Source organism: Archocentrus centrarchus, chromosome 6, assembly GCF_007364275.1.
Source record: "Archocentrus centrarchus isolate MPI-CPG fArcCen1 chromosome 6, fArcCen1, whole genome shotgun sequence".
In the NCBI taxonomy this organism is placed as follows: Eukaryota; Metazoa; Chordata; class Actinopteri; order Cichliformes; family Cichlidae; genus Archocentrus; species Archocentrus centrarchus.
In genome coordinates, this window is record NC_044351.1 from 32,875,225 (window position 1) to 32,882,757 (window position 7,533).

The following is a 7,533-nucleotide window of genomic DNA, read 5'->3' on the forward strand; positions in this document are numbered from 1 at the left end:
CCACCTAAAGGACCAAGCTCTGCAGCCCTCTGAGTCCAGACACCCTTCAGAGGAAGCTTATTTCTGCCTCTAGTAAACCCATTCGTATTCTTTCAGTCACTACCCACAGCTCCTGACCACAGGTGAGGGTAGGAACCTGTAACAGCTTTGCTTTCACGGCCAACTCTTTCTTCACCACAATGAACCGATACATCGTCCACGCCAATATGTCTAACCATCCCAGTGTGAGCTGGAGGTCACTGCCTGACAAAGCTAAGAGATCCATATCATCTACAAAAAGCAGAGACAAGGTCCTAAGCTCTCGTTTGCCTATGTGACACGGCCAGGGCACACCCCAGCTGCGTCAGGTAGATCCACTGATGCCTGCAACGTTCCAGTGCCACCTGAGGGCCTCCCTCTGCACACCCCTCTGCCGTCAAGTATTTGTTTTAATTTAGCTCATACCTACATGGCTAATCAAAAAATAATGTTGCTAACTGTGTGTAAAGGATGTTTACACTGTTATTTCCAGGAAAGAAACTATTTTCCTCTTCTCCTGCCTCCCACTTTTAAACCCCACCGACTTCCTCATGTTACTGAATAAGCTAAGCCACAAGAAACAAGCTCAAGACCAGTTTATGACCCTGGGGCTATAATTTAGGATGACACAAAGACACAGAGGGGGAGCGAGAGGAGGAGGATGTCTGTGATAGAGCGCCTCCACGGTGCAACGGAAAAACTCACTCACAAACGCCACGCTTCCCTACGCTAGTTCCACCCTACGTAGAATTAAGTGCAGAAAAATCTGCATTTTGAAATGTTTTGACTGTAACTCACAAGCCTGATATGTTTCTTAATTAAGGTCAGTGTGACAAGACACTGCTGAGACGAGAGCGCTTCCTCACTCCTCAGTTAAACAGATGTGATGTTTCTGATCCGGACATTTTGAAGCTTAAATTCTGGCAAATTTAGACACCTGTCAACCAAGCGGACCACGTCCCCCTGACTCTAACTCAGATCTGTCTCTTACTCTACTGGATCATATTAAGCATATCTAAATTTCAAATTACATCACTGCATCTGCAAGTACTCTGTGACTGTGACTGTAAACTTGGCTCTAGTAGAATATTCCTAATATGAGGGAGCTTAAAAAGTTTGTTTCAGACAGCAGATGAACTGAGGTCCTGCTCCAAGGACCAGCATAAGATAAATAAGCATTATTTTGAACTTTGAATCATGCAAAGCCACTCTAATAGCTCTACTTTTCTGCTAATTCTTCTGGTAAAATATATAAAAACTCTTTTCAGGATAAAACAGTACCACCGACTATCAAACCATAATGTAAAAATCCACTACCTGACCAAAATATTTGAATAGAAACTGAAAACAGATCGCTCTGGAAAAGTAGAATTAAGACCACATTAAATTGCTGAGGTAGACTTAATGTAGTGGCTGTTAACTGAAGCTTGAGGGGTGACTGGCACTCAGCACTTTTGGAGGAATTTTGTATTTTTTGCTTAAGAATCAGGTATTAAAGTCAAGTCAAGTTCACATAAGCCTTCTGAGTCCTGCATTGAGGTCCAAATTTTGCCTGTCACACAGCTCAATACATAACTGTAAGGTAAAATGATATGATAACTACAGAGAAAACCCAACACTCAAAACGACCCCCCGTATGAGCTGCACCTGGCGACTCCCTTTGAACAGGAAGAAACCTCCAGCAGAACCAGGCTCAGGTTGCAGTATAACTAAGGGATGGTTCAGGGTCACCTGATCCAGCCCTAACTATAAGCTTTATCATAAAGGAAAGTTTTAAGCCTAATCTTAAAAATAGAGAGGGTGTCTGTCTCCTGAATCCAAGCTGGGAGCTGGTTCCACAGAAGAGGCGCCTGAAAGCTGAAGGCTCTGCCTCCCATTCTACTCTTAAGTATCCTAGGAACCACAAGTAAGCCAGCAGTCTGAGAGCGAAGTGCTCTGTTGGGGTGATATGGGACTATGAGGTCTTTGAGATAAGATGGGGCCTGATTATTCAAGACCTTGAAGGTGAGGAGAAGGATTTAAAATTCTATTCTAGATTTAACAGGGAGCCAATGAAGAGAAGCCAATATGGGAGAAATCTGCTCTCTCTTTCTAGTCCCTGTCAGTACTCTAGCTGCAGCATTTTGGATCAGCTGAAGGCTTTTCAGGGAGCTTTTAGGACAGCCTGATAATAATGAATTACAATAGTCCAGCCTAGAAGTAATAAATGCATGAATTAGCTATATATTACTTACATATTTGTTTAATATGTGCACTGAAGGACATATCCTGGTCAAAAATGACTCCAAGATTTCTCACAGTGTTACTGGAGGCCAAAGTAATGCCATCCAGAGTAAGTATCTAGTTAGACACCATGTTTCTAAGATTTGTGGGGCAGAGTACAAGGATTTCAGTTTTATCTGAATTTAGAAGCAGGAAATTAGAGGTCATCCAGGCTTTAATGTCTTTAAGACATTCCTGCAGTTTAACTAATTGATGTGTGTCATCTGGCTTCATTGATAGATAAAGCTGAGTATCATCTGCATAACAATGAAACTGTATGCAATGTTTTCTAATAATGTTTTCTAATAATACTGCCTAAGGGAACCATGTATAGTGTAAATAAAATTGGAACCCTGTGGAACTCCATAATTAACCTTAGTGTGTGAAGAAGACTCCCCATTTACATGAACAAATTGGAGTCTATGAGATAAATATGATTCAAACCACTGCAGTGCAGTACCTTTAATACCTATAGTATGCTCTAATCTCTGTAATAAAATGTTATGGTCAACAGTATCAAAAGCTGCACTGAGGTCCAACAGGACAAGAACAGAGATGAGTCCACTGTCAGAGGCTCTAAGAAGATCATTTGTAACCTTCACTAATGCTGTTTCTGTACTGTGATGAATTCTGAAACCTGACTGAAACTCTTCAAATAAACCGTTCCTCTGCAGATGATCAGTTAGCTGTTTTACAACTACTCTTTCAAGAGTCTTTGAGAGAAAAGGAAGGTTGGAGATTGGCCTATAATTAGCTAAGACAGCTGGGTCAGTGATGGCTTTTTAAGTAGAGGTTTAATTACAGCCACCTTGAAGGCCTGTGGTACACAGCCAACTAATAAAGACTGATTGATCATTTTTAAGATTGAGGCGTCAATTAATGGAAGGACTTCTTTGAACAGTCTAGTAGGAATGGGATCTAATAGACATGTTGCTGGTTTGGAGGAAGTAACTACTTAAGTTCACTCAGACAGATCGTTCAGAAAGAAAGAGTCAAAAAAAAAAAAAATATATATATATATATATATATATATAGTGCTGAAGACAAACCTGGGGTTGTTCTTATTTTCTTCAATCAGTGATGAATAGTAAGATGTCCTAGCTTTACAGAGGGCCTTTTTTTTATAGAGTAACAAGCTGAATGAGCATCTTCTAAACTAGTGAGATGCCATTTCCTCTCCTGCTTGCGGGTTATCTGCCTTAAGCTGTGTGTGAGTAAATCACTTCCGATTCAGCACTTTTTTTTTCAGCGGAGCTACAGTATCCAGAGTCTTACGCAGTGAAGATGAAAAAAATTCTGGCGAGATAATTGACCTCTGCGGGAGCAGAGTTTAGTTAGCACAGTGCTGGCCTATCCTTAAACTTAGTTACAGCACTTTCACATAGACTTCTACTATAATGAACTTTATTCCTCACTGCTGTGTAATCCCTTTTGTTTTCTGTATAGCAAATTCTTGTTGGCAGGACAGTCCTTTTTTTTGTTTTTGGTCATTCTTTATTTGTTTGTGTGGTTATTCCAATTGTTAAGGAGTGTTTATTTTTTCTCCCAAATTGCTGACAAAGCTCATAGCGTAATTTTAATATAAGACTCCTTTTGGAGCAGCCAGAGCAACTGAGGTTTGTTGCCCCTGCTGACACCCTTATGCTTATTCTGCAGCAACTCGATAGCACTCGACTGGAGGACTGTTCATCACGACGAGCTCAACTTTCAGCATTTGCATAACAGTAGATGACAGAAATGCACATTCATTTCCATCTTCATGCTGATGTATGAACACTCAGTTAAAAAGAAGTACCACAAATGCTTGAAGCACATGAGAATTAACTGTTCACCTCTGATATCTCCTCCCAGACATCTCATGTTCACTACACTAAATAATGTGCTCCACTCATTGGACGTAAATCATACAACAATCATAAATGCTATTCATAAAAATAGTCATTTGCTCTCCAAGCCCAACTTTGCTTGTATTTGATTAAGAAGCTTGAAATCACTCAGCATGCTGACCTTTTCGCCAGACTAAGAAAGTCTGGAGCCGACCTGAAAAGAATCATGTTGTCGTACCTCCTATCAGTTCCTGTCTTCATATATTCCAAACATATATTCCAATCTAACATTCACCCTTTGCTGTCTTGAGCGATACCGCCGCCTATTTAACGTTATCTCACTCCGACGCTCCTTTCGGTAAGTTTCAGTTTATTTTTAACAGGCATCTCCAGAACGTGCACGTTTTCTTGGAAAACGAACCAAACACGAGAAAAGAAGCGAAAACAGAGTTCACGAAGCCACTGCAAGCAGATGTTTGGGTGCCAGACAGCTGCACGCATTTAGCCTTCAGCACTTATTAAGACACCTTGTTTCTCAAACAAGGCGTCCAACTTTTAAAATGATGTCTTGATTTTGAGACGTGTTTGTGTTTTCTTTAGTCTGCTTGTTCTTCCCTTTGAAGACGAATGGATGTTCAGCAGTTCGGAGACGCTGGCAAACAGCCACCTGTGGACCCAAACACACACACACACACACACACACACACACACACACACACACACACACACACACACACACACACACACACACACACACACACACACACACACAGTTAAAGTGGGTTTTCCCCCTCTTAACGGAAGTGTCCACTCAGCACTTTTCTTCCCATCATGCTCCTCCTCTGGAACCAATTATAGCACTGACATGTCTCAATTTGTTTAACACTCTGTACATCAGAGTCAACAGGAACAGTTAGACAGCAGCGGTGTGCTGTTGTTTACTCCCTGACTATTGGGTAAACGTGAAATCCTGCTATTTTATGCTTGTTTGTATGTATGTGTGCGCATGTGCATGTGTGTTTGTGCCCCTGTGTGTCAGTTTGGGTGTATCTGTGTTAAGCTGATGAGGAGAGATAGATGGTGACTTCACCATCTGGAAATCTAGTCTGGCTCTCTGCGCAAAAGAACTGCTGACCCACGATTCAACTCTTCAACTCCACAAGGAACACAGAGAGAGAGGGAGGGAGGTTAGCAGGAGGAGAGGGTGAGGGAGCCAGGAGGAGCGCGGTGTTAAAAGTGCTTGTCATGAGGAGAATTCAGCACGTCAGACTACTTTGTTCGGCCGTCAACAAGAGTCTTGGAAATAGGAGGCGATGCGCACTCATCCAGACGTGCAGACTGACACAGACGGAGTCGTGTTTCCATCACTTCAGAGAACATTAAATTGACTTACAGTCATTCCCAGGAATTTTACCCTAAACTAACCATCCTAAAAGAATTTGTCACCAAACGAGAGGCGAGTCCCCGCTACATCATTATTACTGATAAACACACACACACACACGGAGGATCTGCCCGCTTGTGTTCTTATTATAATGGCTCATGTTGTTTCAGAGCCAAGCTGTGGCTGAAATGTAGGGAATATAACGAATGGGTTGGTATTGAAATGTGAGCCTGTGTGACTGCATGCTGTCCTCTTTAAGATGCATGTAAGAAAACACGTGGTGCAGCACGTCTGAATGGCAGGATGGTGATTTCACTGTCCTTCATTTCTTCCTTCTTAAAAGCACTACTAGAACCAAACACTATGAAAAAGAAGTCTAGCGTACTTTATTCTGAGTGGAGAAGTAAGGAACAACATCCTTTGTTTTGAGTTACCTTTTCAAAGAGAAGGAGACAGGGAACAGTAGACAGCGGATTGAAGGGTGTGAGGGGAAATCTGTTTTTTATTTTCTAAAAATGCATCATTTTGCATTTATAATTAGCAGCAGAAGGGTTAGCCGTGGCCTGCTTTTACACCTTTATCAGTAACCATCGTCCACCGGGATATTTTGAGCATCACACACTTTGTTTCTTGCATTCTGCTGCATGATCACACTTTCAAACCTGCATCACCTGTTCACACCAGTAATAAACGATCTTCATTTTTAAAGCCCTCGACTTAATGGCCCTTCAGCAGGGCTGTTCATATTCATATACACAAATTCCAGGACAAAAGAAATATGGAACTTGAAAAGACAAGAAAATCACTCCTTTCTTCCCCTCAACAGCACTTTAGCATCTTTAAGCTCATCAGCCCCCCGTTTAAGTGTTTTATACATTTTTTAGTGGAAAACATAGAGCTTAAATAGGAGGGAGTATTAAAGTTACATTCATCACAATTCTAATGAATCCTAATTTCTACTGAGCTCGTTAATCTGCACTTTTTTTTTTTTTTTTGAACAATACTTCGATGCTGTGCTTAAAAACATGTGAAACAATGAAAGCGTGTTGCAAAACTGAAGAAGAATAATGGCAACAGTTATCTTTCTGACTGTGTAGCAGGAAACCAGCAGCTGAGAACAAAAACTGTCCGACTGCTCGTTGTGTTAGTTTGACACAATCAAACCAAAGATGCTATTGTGGACATTTTCTAGTCCAAGATCTCTCCTCCTGTATCTTTGGTGCAAACATTCTCACAGTGTGAGAGTCCTCTCAGCTTCAGTGAGGAACACAAAGATGCATTTGGGTCTTTTGTTCTGTGTTGTGCTGATAAATGTACACTGATCCATCATGATAAGCCTTCTGATCTCTGATAGGACTCAGGCTGAGAAATAAGCCAGCAGCACGCTGCAGGACAGCTGCGGCGACATGTTTGGGTCTGCTCTTCCTCGTCTCCTCTTCTTGTTTCAGTTTGTTCTGATTTCTTTCTTCATACATAAAAAAAAAAAAAATCACACGCACTTTCACCCTCCACTTTAACGCGGCCGCCTGGTATCCCCGAGGAGCTCTCAGGCATCTGACCAGTCGACCAATCTGGTTTAAAGATTGATGGCCCCTGCGGCCAATGGAACACATTCCTGCTCCACGAACAACAAATTATCTTCAAATGAAAACTCGACAACCTTACCCCCAGTGTTTTCTCTAGAAACACAGAGATTCCAGTGACCCGAGAAATATTTTGTTTTCCCATACGCAGCAGACTGGAGTTAAGGTGGAGCGTCTTTAAATTAAGGGCTGCACCGGTGTCACTGAACCTTATTTCTAGTTTTTCCAGTCGTTCATGTAAATAATACAGTGATGCTTGTGTGTAGCACAGAATTAACGCAAAAATGCAACTGTGTAAATGTATGCGTGTGTGTTCATGTTTACTCAGGTGTGTTTTATACCTTTGATATTTATGTGAATGAAGTCCTCTTTTGTCTCAGCAGGTTGTGTCTGGATTAGCTGAGGCCAAAACGTGTCCTCCCTGCTCTCCTACAGACAAGCTGCAAGTGTGTGTGTGTGT